The 20,016-nt window shown below is 53.1% G+C and overlaps 1 protein-coding gene across 4 annotated transcripts in view; it reads left to right on the top strand.

Moving 5' to 3' along the window:
- Positions 1 to 20,016, top strand: part of GRIK4 (glutamate ionotropic receptor kainate type subunit 4) — a 425,071-nt gene that overhangs the window by 15,404 nt on the left and 389,651 nt on the right. Inside the window, exon 1 of one of the 4 annotated variants that reach the window (XM_035716732.2) lies at positions 1,327 to 1,462. The exons of the other annotated variants lie outside the window; for them this stretch is intronic. The gene's annotated coding sequence lies outside the window, so the exon portion shown is untranslated. Of the gene's footprint in view, positions 1 to 1,326; positions 1,463 to 20,016 lie in introns of those variants that run through there. 4 annotated transcript variants of the gene reach the window in all.

Below are 20,016 nucleotides of genomic sequence, written 5' to 3'. Positions count from 1 at the left end.
GTAGTGCTTGCGACAGCTTAGTCCGTATCTGAAGGGGAATAGCATTTTCTCCCCCCGCCAACCCCCATCCCCTGCCCCTAACTGCCCCAGCACCCACTCATGCGCCCACCTCATGCCCCACCTCATGCACCTGCTCTGTAGTCCTGCCCCACTTGGTGCTTAGGCACCCAGCGTCACCGGCGTGCCGGACTGGGCGCTCTGCCCACATGCTGTCCAACTCACCCCCCCTCGAGGTGGGCACCAGTGTGATCCCATTTTACTGGAGCAGGAAACTGAGGCCCGGGGCAGGGAGGGGCCTACCCAAGGTCACAGTTAGAATTGACCTCTGCCTGGCTCCTTCAGCACCCTCCTCCCTCCAGGTTCTGGTCCAAGGATGTCATGCTGAGGGCTGCGTCCGTGACCTTGGGGTGTCCCTGTGGAGTGAGTGTCTTCCCTTTCTCTCCCCGGTGCCCCCCAATGGAGACCTGAGTCCTGCCCTGTCTCTGGATGCCCTGGAGGTGAAGCTGGACTTCGGCGCACCTGGCAGGTGTTTTGCCTTCCGCGTGCCGTGGGTTGCGAGGAGCAGGACTTCCGAAGGCCCAGCCAGGGTCTGTGGCCACTCAGGTGCCCGCCTGGTTCTGATTCTTGGAGTCTCTGGTTGTTCCTCTCCAGTTCCAGACGTGACCCGGCCACCTGCTCTGAGCATCCTCGCCCCGGCCCGGCCCCAGCTCTGTGCAGCTGCTCAGGGCCACCCTTTACCCCCAGGATCTTTCCGGTCTGGCTGCCCCACCCTGTGGGGTCTGCCCTGGGGTGGGCACAGTTGCCCTGTGGGGTGAGCAGGGAACGTCCCACCTGCTGGGAAGCATTGCATCAAGATCTTGCCGGAGGGGGAAAGGGTATTGTTTAGACATTTTGTGTAAATTAGTAATATTGTAACTGCTAATTGAATGTCCATCGATTGCCTGTCAGAGGTTTGATTTAATGTGTCCTTCCCTTCTGAGTCTCAGTCGACTGCTTCGATGGTCCGCTTGCTTGCCTGCCTCGTTTCTCTCGCTCTAATGTGGGCTCCTCCCCTGCACCCCCGAACCTTGGTTTCATTTCGCTGGCTTCATAATGAGCATCTTTTGTTTTCTGGCACCAGCTTCGGCCTCCCTGTAGCCACTTGTCCCTCCCAAGTGGATTCACATGACTCATTCCTCAACTGGAGTTCTCTCAAGTATCTGGAGACCCAGGTGACCAGGCATCCACTTTGTACCAGGCCCTGTGTTCAGCTCTCAGGGAACAGATTCCTGACTTCAGCATTTTTGGAGTGAAGACGGGGAGGCGGGTGGATAACAGCGCGGCGTGATGTGCTGAGGGGTGGCCACGGCAGAGAGCCGGGGGGACACAGAGAGCATGTCGAAATCAGATGTGGGCAGCAGGGAGGCCTTCCTGGAGGAGGAGCAATACCTGCAATACGGCTTGAGCTGACTTCAGAGGACAGGTGAGAGTTAGTCTGGCAAAGAAAAGGTCAGAGGCATCTTAGGCAGAGGGAACAGTGTGCGATGGCTGGACCAGAGCCCGAGGGAGAGGAGGCCAGGAATAAGGCAAGGGGCTAATCACCACGCACTAAGCCTGGGCGGTGGCTAGAGACTTTCCTTGGATTATCTAGTTTGTACCTGCAGAAATCCTACACGCAGATGCCAGTAGCATCCTAAATATTTGTTTTTTTAAAGATCTTATTTATTAAAAAAAAAAGATCTTATTTATTTATTGGATAGAGAGAGAGAGTGCACCAGAGAGTACAAGCTGGGGGAACGGCAGAAAGAGAGGGAGAAGCAGATGCCCTGCTGAGCAGGGAGCTTGATGGGTCCTGGGGTCACAACCTGGGCTGAAGGTGGACACTTAGCCGACTGAGCCACCCGGGCGTCCCACTAGTAACATCTTTAATCTCTGAGGAGACAGATCCTGGATCCCACATGTCCTTGGTAGGGGCCCAGAGATAGGAACACAGGCCTCCGATTCAGGGGTGCTGCTTCCTTCAGCTGCTTCATGGCTGTTGTCTGGCCCCAGGATGTTGTGCCAGAGGGTTGGTGACCTCGGGGGGATCCCGGTAGAGCCAGATTATGGAGCGTCTTAAATGAACTGAAAAGTTGAAACCGTATCCTGAAAGCTGCAGAGAGCCACGGAGATGCTTTAAACAGAACAGTAGCTTGGTGAAGTTTATTTCTAGAAGTAATCGCCCTCTAGAAGTTATTTCCAGAAGTAAGGGATGGAGGATGGATGGTCGTGACCCAGGCCGCGGGCACAGAGAGCAGTAACCGGGCCTGGCGGTGACCCTGGGCAGAGGCTGGGTGCTGGCGAAGGCGGGGAGGCGCGGGGAGCACAGAGGAGACGGGACACCTCGGGGTCGACTGTGTGTGGGTGAGGGCAGGTGGGTGAAAGGCAGGTGTTGAGAGGATTCTCAGATTCTTTGTTTTTTTAACCAGAGGTTACAAAGCTTTATTTTTGTAAAATACATGAGTAAATCTCAACCAGATAAAGTCTTGTCAAAAGCCAAAGTATTACCTGTTACAGCTTCCAAATTGATGGGAAATATCTTTGGGGATCACAGAGAGGCCTCACACTCACCTTCCCTAAGACGAGAAGGAACGTGGGTAGCCGCCGCGTGCTGGGTCTGCCCCCGACGAGGAGGCTCACCTGGGGCATGGGCCTAACGCTGACACCTGGAAGCTGAGCCACCGCCGACTCCCTGGCGTTATTTAATAGCACTGTTTCCCCCACGTGGAAAAGATGCATGGGAAAACCACACAGGGTGAAAAAGAAAGCCTTCCGGTACTTCATCCTCCGAGCCCTCTCACTGCAACCGCAAGGCTCATTAGCTGCAGAAGTTCCTCCGAGCAGTTACCCCATCCAGGACGGAGTGGCTGCTTCTCCCCAGTTCTACTGAGACATAATTGACATACGTCGCGGTGCAAGTTTAAGCTGCCCGGCTCCAGCGTGATGCTTTGGCTTCCGTGCCCCGTGGAATGATTTACGAATTTAGTTAGCATCTGATGGATAGAATATAATCAAAAGAAAAAGATGCACAGATACAAAAAAGGCAAAAGCAGGGACACCTGGGTGGCTCAGTGGTTGAGCATCTGCCTTTGGCTCAGGTCTTGATCCCCGGGTCCTGGGATTGAGTCCCACATCAGGCTCCCTGCTTCTCCCTCTGTGTCTCTCCCTCTCTGTCTCTCATGAATAAATAAATAAAATCTTTAAAAAAAGGTTAAAGAAAAAAAAATCTCCTTGTGATGAGAACTCTCAGTGGCTTCCTCGTGTCTCCTCTAGCCATGGTAACTACGGTCATCACGTCGTACACGACGCTCCAGGACATATTCACCCCGTAACTGGAAGTTTGTACCTGTCGACCACCTTCTAAGATCCCTCTCCCTCCTCCCCATCTCTGGTAACCACAAGCTGATCTCTTTTTCTGTGAATTTGGATTTTGGGTTTGGGTTTATCTTTATTTTTTTTTAGATTCCGCACAGAAGTCAGATCGTATAGTACCTGTCTTTCTCTGACTTATTTCATTTAGCATAACGCTTTCAAGCTCTGTCCGTGTTGTTGCAGATGGCAGGATTTCCTTGTTTTTTTTTTTTTTTTTTTTGTAGCTAAATAATATTCTGTTGTGTATATACCACATCTTTTTTTTTTTTTTAAGATTTTATTTATTTACTCATGAGAGACAGAGAGAGAGGCAGAGACACAGGCAGAGGGAGAAGCAGGCTCCTCGCAGGGAGCCCGATATGGGACTTGATCCTAGGACCCTGGGATCATGACCTGAGCCGAAGGCAGATGCTCAACCACTGAGCCACCCAGGTGTCCCTGCACCACATCTTCTTTATTCACTCATCTGTCGGTGGACACTTTGACTGTTTCCATGTCTTGGCTGTTGTAAGTAATGCCCGATGAACATGGGGGTGCAGCTAGGTCTTCGGTATAATGTTCTCGTTTTCGTCGGATAAATATCCAGAGGTGGGATTATGGGATAATATGATAGTTCTCTTTTTGATTTTTCTGAGGACACTCCATAGTGCTTTCCACAGTGGCTGCACCAGCTTGCACGCCCACCAGCAGTGCACGAGGGGTCCCTTTGCTCCACATCCTCGCCAACACTGGTTATTCTCAGATTCTTCCTTTGGGGCAGCTGGGAGTCATTGACCAGGGCGGGGCATATGGGGCAGGACTGCGTGGTCTAGTGGATGGTCTAGTAGATGATGATGGACTCAGCTTTGTTTTAGACTAGATTTGAAGTGATTTGAAGTGACCGTGGTGATGTCCACATGGTGATGTCTGGTGAGCAGCTGAATACGCCCACCCAGAACCCAGGAGACAGGCTGGGGCTGGGGTACAGATTTGGGAACTGGAGCGAGAGGGGCCACAGGGGTTTGAATGAACTCCTCTTGAAAGACATTTAATGTGAGAAGAGAGGGGGGCCAGTGACAAGCTCTGGGGACTGTCCGCTTGGAGAGCTTGAGTCAACAAAAGGCCAGAAGTAGACAGAGGTAGAAGGACTGCTGGGAGAGAAAGGTGTCTCAGAAGCTGGGTGGATGTGAGGGAGGGACCCCTGGGGAATGCTGTTGAAAGGTACAGTAAGTAGGGCAAGAGCAAACAGTGCTTAGGGATTTGGGAACCCAGGGGTCCTTGGTGACCTTCCAGGTAGAAGACTGGGCTGGGAGGTTCCAGGAGGGGAACAGTGTTGGACAGGACAGCAAAGGACTTGTGACAGGTGGCCTCCACAGCCTGGCTGGGAGGACAGGAGAGACCAGGAAAAGCCTGGGGCAGGGGCAGAGGTTCCAGGGAGGGCTTCTCCAGCCTGAGAGGCCTGACCACGCTGGTTACTGACGGAGAAAGATCAGCGGAGGTAGAGAGATGAGGGTGACCAGCCATTGTGCTGCCCGGGACTCAGGGGCTTCCTGGACTCGGACTAAACCTGGGATGGTCCCGGGCAAATTGAGACAGTTGGTCATTCTAGAAGAGTTTGCTTCCCTGGTGAGCTGGTCAGTGTTTGACAAAGGGCTCTTGTGGGGGGAAACCCCGACACATGCTGTTTACTGAATGCCATGGTGTGAACACTCCTGCCACGGTGGAACACTCTTGCCAAGGTGTGAACACGCCTGCCACGGTGTGAACACTCTTGCCAAGGTGTGAACACTCTTGCCACAGTCCATTTTAAGCTACCCGTGCACCGTCACTGAAGGCAGAGTTGGGAAGTCTTGTGAGCTGGTCTGTGCCAGCTCCATCCAGCACACACGTCAGAAAAGAGCCAGAGTGAAGGGTCTGGAGGGCTGCGGGCAGGAGGGGCTTCCCCTCAATGGGGACCAGAGGGAGGAGAGAGGGCTCTGGGTCACACTTAATGCAGCAGTTGGCCATGGATTTCAGACCCGTCAGGCAGGTGAGACCCTGCTTGGAAGAGGGGGAGTGGGCCAGGGGCCAGGGCCAGGAGAATGAAGAGGTGAGCCTGGGAGGGAGTCTGAGCCACTGAGGCAGATGTGCTCAGGGGCACAGGGGAAAGTCCTAGAGTCGGTGCTGGTTTGGGGAAAGAAGAAACAGTGACCAGGAGCTGGGCAGCCCCAGGGGCCAGGCTCCGCATGAGCCGGAGGCCACAGGTGGGCAGCCAAAGGCACATTTGGAAAAGCATGTCTGTGCTGTCACTTGGCTGCTAAGAGGGACAACGAGGGGACCCTCTTACCACGTGGGCAAGGTTGGGGTGTGGTACGGCCACACTGGGCTGACCTGGGGAGGCAGGAGAGGCATGTGGGGGAGCCCAGGAGGGAAGCACCTGGTCAGGCATGGCCACGGGTCTTGGAACCTCAGCCGCACCCACTGTTCTGGCTTCGGAGCTGAATGCTGAGTCCAGGGGCCAGCCTGCATCCCAGGACTGTCTCGGGCCCTCGTCTAGGACAGGGCTCGGCATTGAGAGTCCCTCTCTGTTCCCTGTCAGGCACTTTGTCTCTGCTCTTGGACATGTTTTGGGGCTGACCCAGGCCACAGGATGCGTGGCTGGTGTAACTCAGGTGCGATTGCTGTGGACAGGTGTCCGCTCTAGCTGTGCCCTCAGATGTTCTTTCTCATCGGCATCTACCCCCTCAGGTGAGCGGGATGGTCTTGGCTCCCTGTCAGCACTGCTAGAGGTGGAAGGGAGGCTGCTGAGGGGCCCTGCATTTTCCCTGAAGTTCTGTCCAAGTTCAGTGGCTCGCTCAAGGATCACCTGCTGGTTGGCCCTCAGGTTGGCATCTTCTAGTGGCAGCAGAGAACAAGTTTTAGAGTAGGATCCAATGGCAAAACATCCCTGTCACTCCCCTCTGCTCTCCCTCCCTCCTGACTCCTCCCCACAGTACTCGATGCCTGCTAATATGCTATTTATTTTACCTATTTTACTTATCATATATCTCCCCTCACTAGAATGTAAGCTCCATGAGGGGGGAATGGCTGTGTTTGTTCACTGTCCTATCCCCCGGATCAAGAATAGTGCCTGGTATACAGTAGGTATTAAATAAATATTTTTTGAATGAATTAATGAGTAACAGCCTCCAATAACTTGCAAAGTTCATTCTTGCTATTTTAAAACTTTTTTTAAGATTTTATTTATTTATTCATGAGAGACACAGAAAGAGGCAGAGACACAGGCAGAGGGAGAAGCAGGCTCCTCGGGGGAGCCCAATGCAGGACTCGATCCCAGGACCACGCCCTGAGCCAAAGGCAGATGCTCAACCACTGAGCCACCCAGGTGTCCCTTAAATTTTTTATTTATTTTTTATTTTTTTTTCCCTTAAATTTTTTAAAAAAAGGTTTTATTTGTTTATTTGAAGGAGAGAGAGAGAGAGAGTGAGCTAGGGGGAGGGGCAGGGGGAGAGGGAGAAGCAGGCTCCCCTCTGAGCAGGGAGCCCAATGTGGGGCTCAACTCCAGGACCCTGGGATCCATCATGACCTGAGCCAAAGACAGACACTTAACTGACTGAGCCACCCGGGCACCCCCAGTCTTGCTATCTTTGTCAGCTCTTACAGTAATCTTTGCTCCAGAATCTTCCACTATAAAGCCTGATGGAGATGGTCTTGCTATAGTGTAGTACAAACAGCTTGCTGTAGGACCGGGAAGGAGGGAAAAGACCATTCCACCTGGGGTGAGACTAGGACAGGATTCACAGAGAAGACGGCATTGAACTAGGCTTTGAAGGATGAATAGGAGTTTTCTGAATGGGCAAGAGGAGATAGGATATTCCAGGCAGAGCCAGTAGCATGAGGCCAAGTGGTGTAAAAAGACACGGAATGTTCACAGAATAATAAGGCGTATGTGGGTGTAAAGAATGTGATGCATGCTGTGGGCTGGAGGAAATGCAGTGGAAGGCTTGGGATGGGGTCTCGCTGATGCAGGGAAACATACCAAACAAGAGGCGACAGTGGTTGGGAGCCCAGACTCTCGCGGGTCCCCAGCCCAGCTCTCCCGCTCACAGCTGCATGCTTGTTTGCTGTAAAGTGGGGATAATCACAGTGCTCACCTCTCGGGCCATAGTGGGGATTAAACGAATAAAATATATGGAGCACTTAGTACCTGAGCAAAGTGATATAAAATATTAACTATGATTATTACAGCAGGAACTCAATGCATGCTGAATTTTTTATATACACATCCATGCACATATGCTCACATTTGCATCGCCCCTCCTGTTCATCCCTTGCTCATACATAATGAGTGGTCCTTAGCATACGAGGATGACGCTATAACCTGCCTTCAAATCAGCGGGCATGGTTTTAATTTTTCGGTGGTAGGCATGAGCGTACGTGAATACGGTGTTAGTGAGCTCGGCTGGCTCGTCCTGCCCACAGGGCTGCATTTCTGCCTTGGTGGGCCAAAGCCAGGGCTAAGTCTGAGACCAGGACAAACAAAGGTGACCGTAAAGTCATTCTTAGGAGAGCCGTGAAAGATTGTAAATGGGATTCTGGAAGCATCGTGCTGAGAAATTGTGGAGAGGGCGAGGGGTGCCGGAAGTCTGCAGATGGGCAGATGTTTTCACAAAGAAGGGAAAGGTAGATTTAAAAATATTATAAAGCAATAAGTGTTATGCCATTTTCCTCCAACGTTTTGAAAGAGTTTATGAAGCAGATGGTTTTGGAGCTCTGGGCAAATAAAGAGGTGCTCACCAGAGTTGGCAGCAGTTTGTGGAGAACAAGCCAGGTCAAACCTATCTCCCTTTCTTTTTCTTTTCTTTTCTTTTTTTTTAAGTTTTTTTTTTTTTAAGGTTTTATATATTTATTTGACACACAGAGAGAGGGAGAGCACAAGCAGGGAGAGCGACAGGGAGAGGGAGAAGCAGACTCCCCGCTGAGCAGGGAGCCTGATGCGGGACTTGATCCCAGGACCCTGAGATCATGACCCGAGCCGAAGGCAGCCGCTTAACAGACTGAGCCACCCAGGCGTCCCTCCCTTTTTCTTTTTTTTCCCCAAAAGCTTATAGTGTTTAAATATCTTAGACATGGGTGTCTTCATTTCAGGGAGCCTTAAACCATGTCTTGATGGTGTCTTTAGAGATAAGATGGAAAGCTATGAAAAAAAAGGGGGGGAAGGAAGAGCAGTAAACTGCCATGTGGTAGAGACAGGTGGATTCATAGCTGGCTGAAGAGTCAGACGCAGGGCATTGATGAAAGACCAGGGTGGACCTAGAGAAAACTCACTCTCATCTGTTTATTCATTCAGTTGCTCATGTATTTGTGTGATGAATGCTAACTGAGTCCTTCCTGTAGGTCTCTGGTGCCAAGGGTGTCATCCTTGGGCCCGTCCTGGTGACATATTTGTCGATGTCTTGGAGGGGGAGAGAGACTATCAAATTCACACATGGCAGCAGGCTGGCCAGGAAAGGAGCTGCCCCCACTGGCTGACATGATCAGCATGGAGAATGATCGATAGGCAGGACGATGGGCCCAAACCAAAGAAGATGGAATTAGCCACGAGCAAATGAGAACTCCTGCATATAGATTTTTTAACAAAATCAATTGCATGAACACAGGATGGGGAGGCCTGGCTTGGCGTTGTCCAGGGCGGAGGACTTGGCCATGGGGCTGACCGCAAGCACCACGTGGTCAGCCGAGGGGCATGTGCCCCACCCTGCACCTCATGAGAGCATCCTCTGGGGTGTGCTGTGCCCAGACCGGAGAGTCTCCCTCTGAGACACGTTGGTAAAAGCCACAGTGCGCCCAGGAGCAGGCCGGCAAAATGGCAAGGGGCTGCAGGAAGGTGGGAGAGAAGATGCAGAGTGGCCGCTTCGGACATTTGAAGCTTTGCGGTGTGGCTGAGGGAAAGAGCCTAACTCTTTTGTGTCACTCTCCCTTACTCTTGGTCCCACCAGTGAACTTACAGGCCCCCCCACCTCCCTATTTTCCCCACCCTTCCATCAGCCTCTCCCGACCTGGCTAATGGATTCTTTAGAAGTGGGGGGAATGGAAAGCAGGCGGAAATATGGGTTGTGGGCAGTGGGGTGAAGCACCTAGCTGGAGAAGTGCAAATGCTGTAGGGCCCTAGCCGTCTAGCAAGCTTCAGGATAGGCACTGTCCTTGATAGGGATGTGGCAGTGCTGTTTACTGGGCATGAAGACAAGGCCGACGAGTGTGTACAAATGAGGTCTCTGGGATCTCACCAGAGCAGCTTCTGTACTGTCTGGGGGAATCCTACTGGAAGCAGAAGCAAAGGCCTCCTGGAAGTTCTTTCCAAGCCCCGGGGGCAGAATTAATCATTCCTTCTTCTCTGGTTTCCAGACTCTTTGTACACCACGTCTCAGGTATGTATATGTATATATGCACATTATTCGTGTGCACACATACACATAGTGGATGGGCATTTGGGAGCTACCCCCCCACCACGCCGAGGAGCTGCCTTCCTCTAGTTACAGCTTCCACCTTGGCCCCCTGCCATGCACAAAGTAGGCGCTCAATAATGGATGAGTGAATCTGTTGTAGAATAAATATACGTTCTTCTGTGTACAGGTTGGAATGCAGACTCACTTGTTCTACAAACAGCTCGGACAAACAAGCCTTTGAGTGGATTTTTCTTAGTGAGGGGATGGACCCAGGGTAGGGAGGGCAGGGAAACACATTTACGTGTCACACGGCAAGGAAAACCACAGAGCAAGTTTGTGATGTATGGCCAAGGCCAATGTTGAAATAAAAACCTTGTCTTAATTATTTAGCTTTCATAAACAGGCAAGCGTGTTGTCGTGTCACCGCCACAGACTTTCATATAGCACACAGCTGTAATGAGGGCAGAAGCCTTTCTGTAGAGATAGGAAGAAGCCAGCATCCGACGCCACCCGCAGTCTCTGACGCCCCGCGCATCCCTCCGATGCGCACCTGTCTCCAGGGTGGGCCTGCTTTCCCGGACAGGTTTGGCACCAGGTCAGTGGGGAGAGGGCATGTTTTTGGAGTTGTCCCTCCCTGGGAAGAAAGAATGGAGCCCAGCAGTTGGTCACAGGCAGGTGTTTGTAAGGGAATTAGACAGTGTCCAGGTGGCACCCCCACCCCCCACCCCAGTCCACCCCGGGCAGAAGTCTGATTCCCCACCACGAGGTCCACCTCATAAAAGGCTCACTCCCCAAGGGCAGGCACATTCAGCCATTCCAAATCCTTGGGACTTAACATTCCAAGCATATTTTCCCTTTCTTTCTCCATGAGTTAGAATCAATTTTCACATTAGTAATGAAATTGTGTGTATTGCATTAGCCATTATCATTGGCTTCCTTGCTGCCTTGGGCTGGCCGGGCAGACTGCCTCAGGCCCCTTCTCGTCCTGAAGTATGGAGATAGGCCAGGTGCTGGAGTTTGCTGCTTGTCTGAGACCTTTGAACTGGCAGCCTACCTGGTCAATCACCTAGCTCATCCCAGAGACGCAGGAAGCCAAGAGGGGAATAAAGGGTGGTTTTTCTTCCATTGGCGAGTCAGTGCAGTTCATTAAGTGAAGTCTACAGGACAACAATGCTGAGTCCAGGCCAGGACTCAGGGCTCTGAGTGCATCCCAGGATGGGTGAGGGGTCCTCCTGTGAGTGTCAGAGGGAAGGCCAGTGTCCTCACTGGGCCAGCGGCCAGGTTAGCGGTTCCTCTCTCCTTGGTCTCTGGGCTGGGGAATTCTGAGTAAATGAAAGAAAGCAAAAAGCAGCCCTGATTACCTGTCCCCCAAACTCCGTGGGGATCTCCAAGGCCAACACCACTTCCAGATGAGGTGAGGGGAGCTCATCTTAGGCTCTGGCTGGGGGAGGGCTCCTAAGGTAGCAGGTTAGCACCTGGGGCTCTCTGCCTAAGGGAGGGTGCCCTCAGAGGGACCATCTCCCTGTGGGGGGAGAATGTAGCCCCCTTGCTGGGCTTGGGGTGGCTTTTGGGGGCCTCTGGGATAGTCCTGGGCCTTGTGTCCCTGTGGTCTTGAAGAGGTTCTGGGTAAGAGGTCTGGCACTTCCCAAGGAGCACCCCTGCGGATGAGCTGTGAGCATCTTAAACTATCAGTGGTAATGGTCCCTTTCCTTTGTATCCACTTAATAATGGGTCACCAAAGAAGGCAGTTTGGCAAACAGTCTCCTTTCCTTTTTTACACCACCACACAGGAAAGAGTACTGTTCACCCCTCTTTGCAGATGGACTCCAAGTCCAGTGCTCTGCCTGGGAGGCACAGCTGCCCCTGGTGGCCATCTGCTGTAAGGGAAGCTGGCCAGAGACCTAACTAGAAGGATTTTAGTTCCCACAAATCTTATTTGATCTGGAGCTTAATTCGAGCTGCCATCAGCAAAGTTATTATCATTACCAGCGTATTTAAAGTGGTTAAATATTTAAAGCCATGTCGGCTTCTCCCAGCTGGACAGGGTCGCCAAACGCATAAGCCAGACGCCTCCCAGGGGAGCCAGATGGTGGGTCTCTGCAGATGGAGTGTGTGCTGGGCTGGTTCCGGGGAGCGCTTGAAGGGTGCAGGGGTGCAGCCAGGTCGAGGGACCCGCCAAGCTCTAACCTACTTGGCTTTTGGGGTCCTTCCAAGGTTGCCCCCAAAGGCCGTTTACAAGCAGTTGAGTTTCTGTGCGGCTCTGACTTTGTCACAGGTGGAGGGAGTGTTTGGCAGCAGCACAGGGTCGGGTGGACGCGGATGCGAGTGGACAGGGGCCTGGGCTGGCCCGGCCCGGGCTCGTTGTGTCCCGGGGTCAGTGGTGGTGACTGTGGGTTTGTCAGAGGCTCTTCTGGGCCTCTGGGGGGAGATCGCCGAGGTCCCACAGGCCTGGGCAACGTGCCGAGAAAGAGCGGGGCAGCCTTACCGTGACAAGGCTGGATGGTGTTTTTAGAGGGAAAAACCCAGACCACCGAGTGCAGGCTCTGAGCATAGGATGTGGCCAAGTGACTGGGCTTCTTCCTGAAGACACTCAGCTGGGGTTTATTTTTTTATTTTTTAAAGATTTTATTTATTTATTCATGAGAGAGAGGGAGGGAGAGAGAGAGAGAGAGAGAGAGAGAGGGAGAAGCAGGCTCCATGCAGGGAGCCTGATGTGGGACTTGATCCCGGGTCTCCAGCATCAGGCCCTGGGCTGAGGGTGGTGCTAAATCGCTGGGCCATCCGGGTTGCCCGTCGCCCTCAGCTGGGGTTTATAACGTAAGGTTTGTAACTACGTAGGGGTCACTGAGAGGGTTCAGAGTGGGGTACAAGGTCGATAACACTCATCAGGTTCTCCAGGAGGGTTGTAGCCTCAACAATACCAAGAACCACTTGTCTGCTGTGTCACGCCCTCCGCAACCTGCCCTGCCCATGGTGCTGGCGTATTTTATCCACCCCCACCCCTAGGCCTGGGGCCTAGGCACAGGATTTAGGTATAATTTCTTGAACGTTCCATGCTAGTTCAGGCTCCAAGGCCTTTGCTGGAGCTGCTCTCTCTTTGCCTCCTTCCCGACCTACCGAACTCCTACTCTCTCTAAGACACAGCTCAAGCCTTTGCTGGACCGTTCCCTCTGGGCAGAGCCCACTACCCCCTCCTTTGAGCCACCAGGAAGCCTTAGCTGGTTTTCCTGGAGCACTGGTCACTCAGGGTGTTGACATTATTTATTACTGTGTCTGGTTCCCCAAAAGAGGAGGCACTTTGGGAGGGCAGGAGCAGTCCTGTTCAATTCCAAATAAACCTTTTATTTTTTTTTAAGATTTTATTTATTTATTCATGAGAGACACACAGAGAGAGGCAGAGACACAGGCAGAGGGAGAAGCTGGCTCCCTGCGGATGTGGGACTCGATCCCAGGTCTCCAGGATCACACCCTGGGCTGAAGGCTGCGCTAAACCGCTGAGCCACCAGGGCTGCCCAAAGATTTTATTTATTCATGAGAGACACACAGAGAGGCAGAGACACAGGCAGAGGGAGAAGCAGGAAGCCTGATGTGGGACTTGATCCCTTCCATGCAGGAAGCCTGATGTGGGACTTGATCCGGGACCCCAGGATCACGCCCTGGGCTAAAGGCAGACCCTCAATCACTGAGCCACCCAGGTGCCCCTGAATAAGCTTTTTGAGTAGACTTTCAATACAGGGTGGTAAATGGAACTAAGTCCCTTCAACCATGAGGGTCACAAGGGGTAGGTGACAGGAAAAATGCCCTTTGCTTTAAACTTGGAAATTGGAACAGTTGTAGGCCTGCTGTTATTTGGAAGTGGTGTCCCTCCTCCTCCTCCCTCAGTGCTCCTTCCTCAGGGTTAGAGCAGGCTGTTTGAGTCACCAGGGCAACAAGGATGGGGGATATCCTGTGGGCCATCAGAACTCTGGTCCTAGAGTTAGGGGAGCGAGGTCAGGGCTGCACTGGGGGGTTGGGGGCAATCACCTGCCATGTCATCAGGAAAACCACTTTTGGTAATGTCACCAAGGGAGTGGAAAAAGGAGAGCGGGGAGGACTCGGATGGGGAGGAGGACCCAAGGCTTGTTAGTTCCTAGGATGGTGTCAAACATGGTGTCTGGCATGTCCCATGTGATCGCCACTGCAACTCTATGTGGTGGTGGTGGCGGTTCCCATGTTCTCTTGCTTGTGTGTGGGGAAACTGAGGCAGAGCGCTTGCACAGTTCCCCAGGGCACATGGCCAGTGAGCAGCAGAGTCAGAAGTCGGCTGCTGTGGTCCAGTGGTGAGGCCAGGGCATCGCCGTCTCCACGGTTGTGTTGGGGGAGGCATCTCAGAGCTGGGGGAGGTCTCCCCCGGGCTCTAATCCCTCAGCCTGGGCTGTGAGGAAACCACCGGGGTTGTTGCTAAGAGCACTGAGAGCACCTTTATGTGTTACAGAGGCATCCCAGATGCCGAGCCCGGCTCACTCAAGACCAGCTTATCTCCAGTCTTTGGAATGTTCTTTTGGCTGAAACTATATTAAGTTAATTTAATTGCAGGTTATTTTCCTAAGATACTTTTTTTTTCTAATTATAAAATGATATATGCTCATTGAAGACAGTTTAAAAATACAAGGAGGCAAATGTAAGGGGGTGGGGAGTCATCCATCATCCTACCGTGGAGTAGAACGCACCATTCGAAGGTCTCTAATACACTATTACTATTAACCCTTCTTTATGTGCAAGGAAAGCAGATTCTGAGAGGTTAAGTAACTCGGCAAAGGTCACACAGCCAGGAAGTGAGGACATTATGTTACACGCAGTCAGCTCCAGGGTCCCCGCTCTTGAATTCCCTCTTTTTTTTTTTTTTTTTTGAATTCGCTCTTTCTTATGTGAAATAGCAACAGCAATGAATCTTGAAAGGGAGGAGCTGAAGCTGTTTACTGGGTTTTAACTACTCAGGACTGTAGAAATCTTGGTTATAATTGCCCGGTAGGGACCACCAGTTTCAGGAATCTTTAGATAACAACACCTAGAGGTTCTCTAACTCAGGCTTTATGAAGACAGAGCAAGAGTTATTGAGAACCACTGAGCTGCACTTCATAATGAGCAGTTCACTCGGTTGATGCTGTGTGATGAGCGTGGGATGGAACAGGATCCTTCCCTCCTCAGCGAGGGGCGTGGCTCGGGGGCGACTGCTTCTCATGTCACCTGTGGGCCTCCCGCTGTGCTCAGGTGTCCCACAGTGTGGCCTGGGTACCCTCGGGCTCTCCCCAAGGTGCAGCCAGGGACCCAGAGGCCTCGATCTTCGTGGGTTCGTCCGGGGGTTGGCCCTGACACCGCAGTTCCCTGTTTCCCACCGAGTCCTCCCCAGGAACCAGCGTGGGGAGGAGACAGGCAGGAGCCCTCACTGAAAACCTCCCCTGATGGCTTTGGCTTAGCCATTTCAGTTTAATGGATTCATCCCCAGTTTGCTCCTGGATTACTTAGGGTTGCACCTTGAAAGAATGATGTGCTAAAACTAGATCTGGTTCTGAGAAATGATCAGGGGTGTGTTCTAAGGAGGCCAGGGTGTGGAGACAGGGTGAGCTGTGTGAGCCCAGACCAGACAATTGGGAATGAATGATTCCTTCTGGAACGGCAAAGGACTCCCTGGGGGACTGCACCTGCCCACTAAGGACTCCCTGGGGGACTGCACCTGCCCACTTCCTGCCGGGCTGTGGCTGTATGGCCTCTGTACCTGTCGTCCCAATAGCACCATTCCTTCTCCCCAGGGATCCACTCAGAAGAGCGGGGGGCTGCAGCCTGGACAGCAGTCCAGCACCCCGAGGGGGCTGGGCACAGCCTGTCCCCGTGGGAGTCAGGCCGGGGTCTCTGGCATGCACACGTTAGGTGCATGGGGAGGCCTGGGGCCTTGAATGCTTTAATGTGTCAGTACCCATCCTGAGTCGCAGATACCGCCCCCCACCGCAATATAACCTTCTAGAATCCCCTCCCCACCATGGGGCTTCTAGGACCAAGGATGGAATTTGCGGCGAGCTTCAGGCCTCCATGGACAGGATATATTTTGGAAATGCAAGAAGTTGATTCAGACTCTTGCTTGAAGAACCAGATACAACTTTGATCTCTAATCTCGGGTTCTGAAGCCAAGCACGGCTTCCACATGGCGAGGGGCTTTCGTATCACCTGACCATCCAGGTTGAAGCTCCAGCGTGCAGAGCCCCGGGAGCCTCCCTGCCACCCTGCCTTCTGGACTCTGGCAGCTTTCCCTCTGCATTGCTGGCGTCTGGTGCGCCTCAGGCCCTTGCGTGGCCATCCGGTCTACTGAGCACCCTCCTCTCTCTGCCCACCTCCACTCCTCCTCCTCCTCTCTCTTCTTTTCCTCCTCCCTCTTCTCCTCCACAGTTGGTATAGTGGTCCCCCCTACAGAGCCTCACCTGAAAGCCTTCCCTAGAAACACTCATCTCCTCTTGCCCCCACGGCACCCTAGGGGCACCTCCACTGTGGCCTTTAGCCTCTGTGCTAGTTTGTTTTGACATCTCTCTTTCCAGCTAGACTGGGGGCTCCCGGAGGTCAGTGACCTCGCGCCCCGCATCTCCGGCATCTCTGCGGGTCTAGCTCCCAGCACACAGTGACCTCAGCAGGTGGCTGCACGGCTGGAGGAACAGACAGGTGAATGTGGTGAAGTGGAGCGGGGCTCACTCAGAATCGGGTCACAGCGGCCTGAGGTCTCCCACACACTCTCAAGGCAGTAACGAGAGAACTGGGGGTTGGAGCTGGTGAGACCAAACTGGGAAGACTTCCTGTTTCCAGCCATTCAGATGGTTTCTGTCCTAACAAAAACATGCAGGTTTTCTACTTGGAAAATCAGAAAATCTGTCTTAGGAAGAGACCAGAAATTACATGAGCTCATCATTATTTTTTAATTAAAAGACAGCAACTGCCAGTATTTGGTAAATTCCAGGCTCCTCCCTGTGGGTCCACTAATGCGCCGAATTTATTTTTTATAAGAATCTGTTACTGAACCTGCTCGATGGAAAGAGCCTTGTTAGAGCTTTAAGAAACTTCTCATTAGCGGGATAAATGTGCTGGGTGCAAGGGGAGTGTGCAGCACGCTGCTGCTGGGCGCCTGCCAGGGTGAGCAGGCTGCTTGGCCTGATGTCAGGGGGACTCCTGAGCGTTCCTGTGGGAGCACACACGGGGGGCTGCTGTGCGCGGGGGGAGACGCCGGGGAGGCGTGTGGGCATCCAGCTGAGAGTCTTCCCCTGAGCCCTCACCCATTACCTGGTGCCGGTAGGCAAGGCAGCCTGCTGGTAACACGAGCCTGCCAGACCCCGAGGCCTGCCCTCCCCCCTGCCCTGCCAGCACCCAGGAGCGCCCTGAGGAGTCAAGATGGGCATGGGGCCATGTTACAGGTGCTGGCTATGGTAGGGGTGTAGAGAACCAGGGCATGGATGCCTGGGTCATGGGCCTTCAGTTCTGGGGTCGGCGAGGGTGCTCGGAGGATATTGAAGCAGAACCTTGATTCTTAGGTAGAATTGCACAGGGTGGGGCCACAGGACACGAAAGCCAGGGAGGGATTCCAAGCAGAGGGAACATCTGAGCCGAGGCACAGCGGCGTGGAAATAGGAGAGGTGGTCAGAGAAGGGCCCTCACTGGGCTGGACATCAGGCTCGCGGGAGGCAGAGAGAAGCAGCTAGAGGCGGCTAGGTTCCTGATTGCCTCTCTGGAGGTTTAGATATTTTCTTCTAGGCACTGGGGTCTGAGGGAAATGACACGAACCTGTTGGTGTTTTGGGAAGAGCACTCTGGTGGCAGCATGGAGGATCCACAGGTGGGGAGAGGAGGGTCTCTGGAGCAAACACCCTAGAGCAGAGACACATACCTGGGCCACTTAACTCCAGCCCCTAGACCCCTTATGTTGTCAGCAAACTTCTCTGGGGCCGGATGTTTTGTATGGAAGCACAACTCCAAAGTAACATTCTAGGCCAGTGAAGTGTTAGAAAAGGATCGTGTATAGAGAAGTGTCAAGTGTTAGAGAAGCATCGTATGTTAGAGAAACATTGTGTGTTAGAGAAGCATCGCGTGTTAGAGCCAGAAGAGGCCCTGAGGTCCCTCTCCAACCCCTTCGTTTTACAGACAGGACACAGGAGCCCTGAGAGGCTGAGCTTCATCAAAGTCACTTGGCAGAGGTGGCAGGATTTGCAGGGAAGAAAGGGTGCTCTTGCCCAGGAGGGGCCCGGGAGCCTGCACCACACAGTGCTGCTCAGATGGGTGCACAGTCCGAGGTAGGCCCAGGCACCGGACATGGTCCAGTACGTGGTCTGGTACGTGGCCAGAGGAGTCAAGTGCCTCCTTCCTACTTCATCATCGCAGGCAGCCGTGGGACCCGGGGGCTCCGAAGGCTGCTCTGTTTCCTGGCCAGTTCTCGCAGAAGACACATGCCCCCATGGGGTCCCTTTAGATGGCAATTGTGGACAGACAGAGTGTAGCAAAGAGAGAATGATCCTTTCATGGGGAGCTGCAGGAACACCTGTTGAAAGGGCTCTTTCCTTTAAAAGGACGCAGAGAAGGAGAGAAGGGGAGGCACAGCCAGCATCCTGGCCCTGAGCTTGGAAAGGGGACATGCCCCCGACATGCGGCTCAGCTCACACCAGGAGCCTGGGACCAGAAAGAGCTGAGGCTGAGGAGGGGTGGCATGGGGCAGCGGGTGGAACTGGGATACAGAGCAGGAGCCAGAGAGGCCTCTGGGAAGTGAGCCCCTCAGGGCTCCCCCCGGCTGCCCAGGCTGCTGCTCCTGGGACCACTGTGCTATTTGGAAGAGGCACCCCCGGACATGGAGGTATGAAGAGCTGAGCTCCGCAACAGCTCGGGCCATTTCGCTATCAGTGCATTAGCTCTTATCATTTAAGCCAGTTTGAGTTGGTTTTCTTTTTTTTTTTTTTTTTTTTTTAGATTTTATTTATTTGAGCTAGAGAGACAGTGTGCACGAGTTGGAGGGAGGCAGAGGGAGAAGCAGATTCCCTGCTGAGTAGGGAGCCTGATGCGGGGCTCCATCCCAGGCCCGTGAGATCATGACCTGAGCTGAAGGCAGATGCTCCACCGTCTGGGCCCCCCAGGCGCCCTGAGTTGGGTTTTCTGTCACTTGCATGGATTTGGTTCTCAGTGCAATGAGAGCTGCTAAAGGATTTTGAGCTGAGGGGTGACGGGATCTGCTTTATATTTTAAGAACATCACTCTGGCAGCCGTGGGGAGAAGGGACTGTGGATGGGGCAAGAGTAGGAGCCAGAGACCACTCAGGAGGTGAGAGAAGAGGCTTAAACATGAGGATTGGTCATACCAGAAATGGGCAGACGCCAGGAGTCGAGGTGCGAGCCGGCACAGAGTCTGCTGGACTGCTGTCGATGGTCTGGAAGGATCGGGGGCCCTGGGAGTTGGACGGGGCTGCTGCGTAACCCTGGACAGCTGCAGGGTTTGAGGAGGGCATGTCTTGGATGCAAGGGGCTGGGGGTTCTCTTTTGAGCAAGTTACATTTAAGATGCATTGAAGATTTAAGATACATTTAAGATTACACAAGTGAGTATAGAGATAGAGAGTCAGTAGTTGGATATGGGTCTCTTGCCCAGGCTAGAGGTGGGGGTTGGGGAGACACCAGTGATTAAGAGGAAAGACAGTAATGTGGGGAGAGAACAGAAATATTGAGGAGCAGAAGAGGGGTGAGGACAGAGCCCTGGGGTAGGAGAGCCAGGACGAGGTGGAGAGATGGGCATGGACATGAGAAGTCTAGGGCACCAGACCCGAGCCACTGCGGAGTGGACAGGAGGAGGGGGCCGGGGAAGTGAGCACGGGAAGGGCTTCGAGGGGCCCTGTGAGCAGGTGCAGGGACCTGAGCAGTGGCTGGTGGGGGAGAACCAAGGCTCCAGGGATCACATTTTATGTTTAAAGACCAGAGATGGCTGAGCACGTGTGTACAGTGATGGGAATGACATGGGCTATGGGGACCAAACTGATAATAGGGGAGAGGGGGTGGCTTCCAGAATGAAGGCCTTGAGAGAGTGAGTGGTTGGGAAACAAATGGTCTGATGGGAGTAAAGTCAGACGGATGACAGAGAAGGTGTCAGCAGACGGAGGCAAGCTGTAGGTGAGCTGGTGGGAAGTTTAGGGGGTTCCTGTTTACTAGTTCCCCCTGTGGACTTTGGGGCAAAGGC

The sequence above is a fragment of the Canis lupus genome, chromosome 5, assembly GCF_003254725.2.
Source record: "Canis lupus dingo isolate Sandy chromosome 5, ASM325472v2, whole genome shotgun sequence".
NCBI lineage: Eukaryota > Metazoa > Chordata > Mammalia > Carnivora > Canidae > Canis > Canis lupus.
Note: the sequence above shows the minus strand (reverse complement) of the source record. Positions and strands in the feature narration are given on the sequence as shown.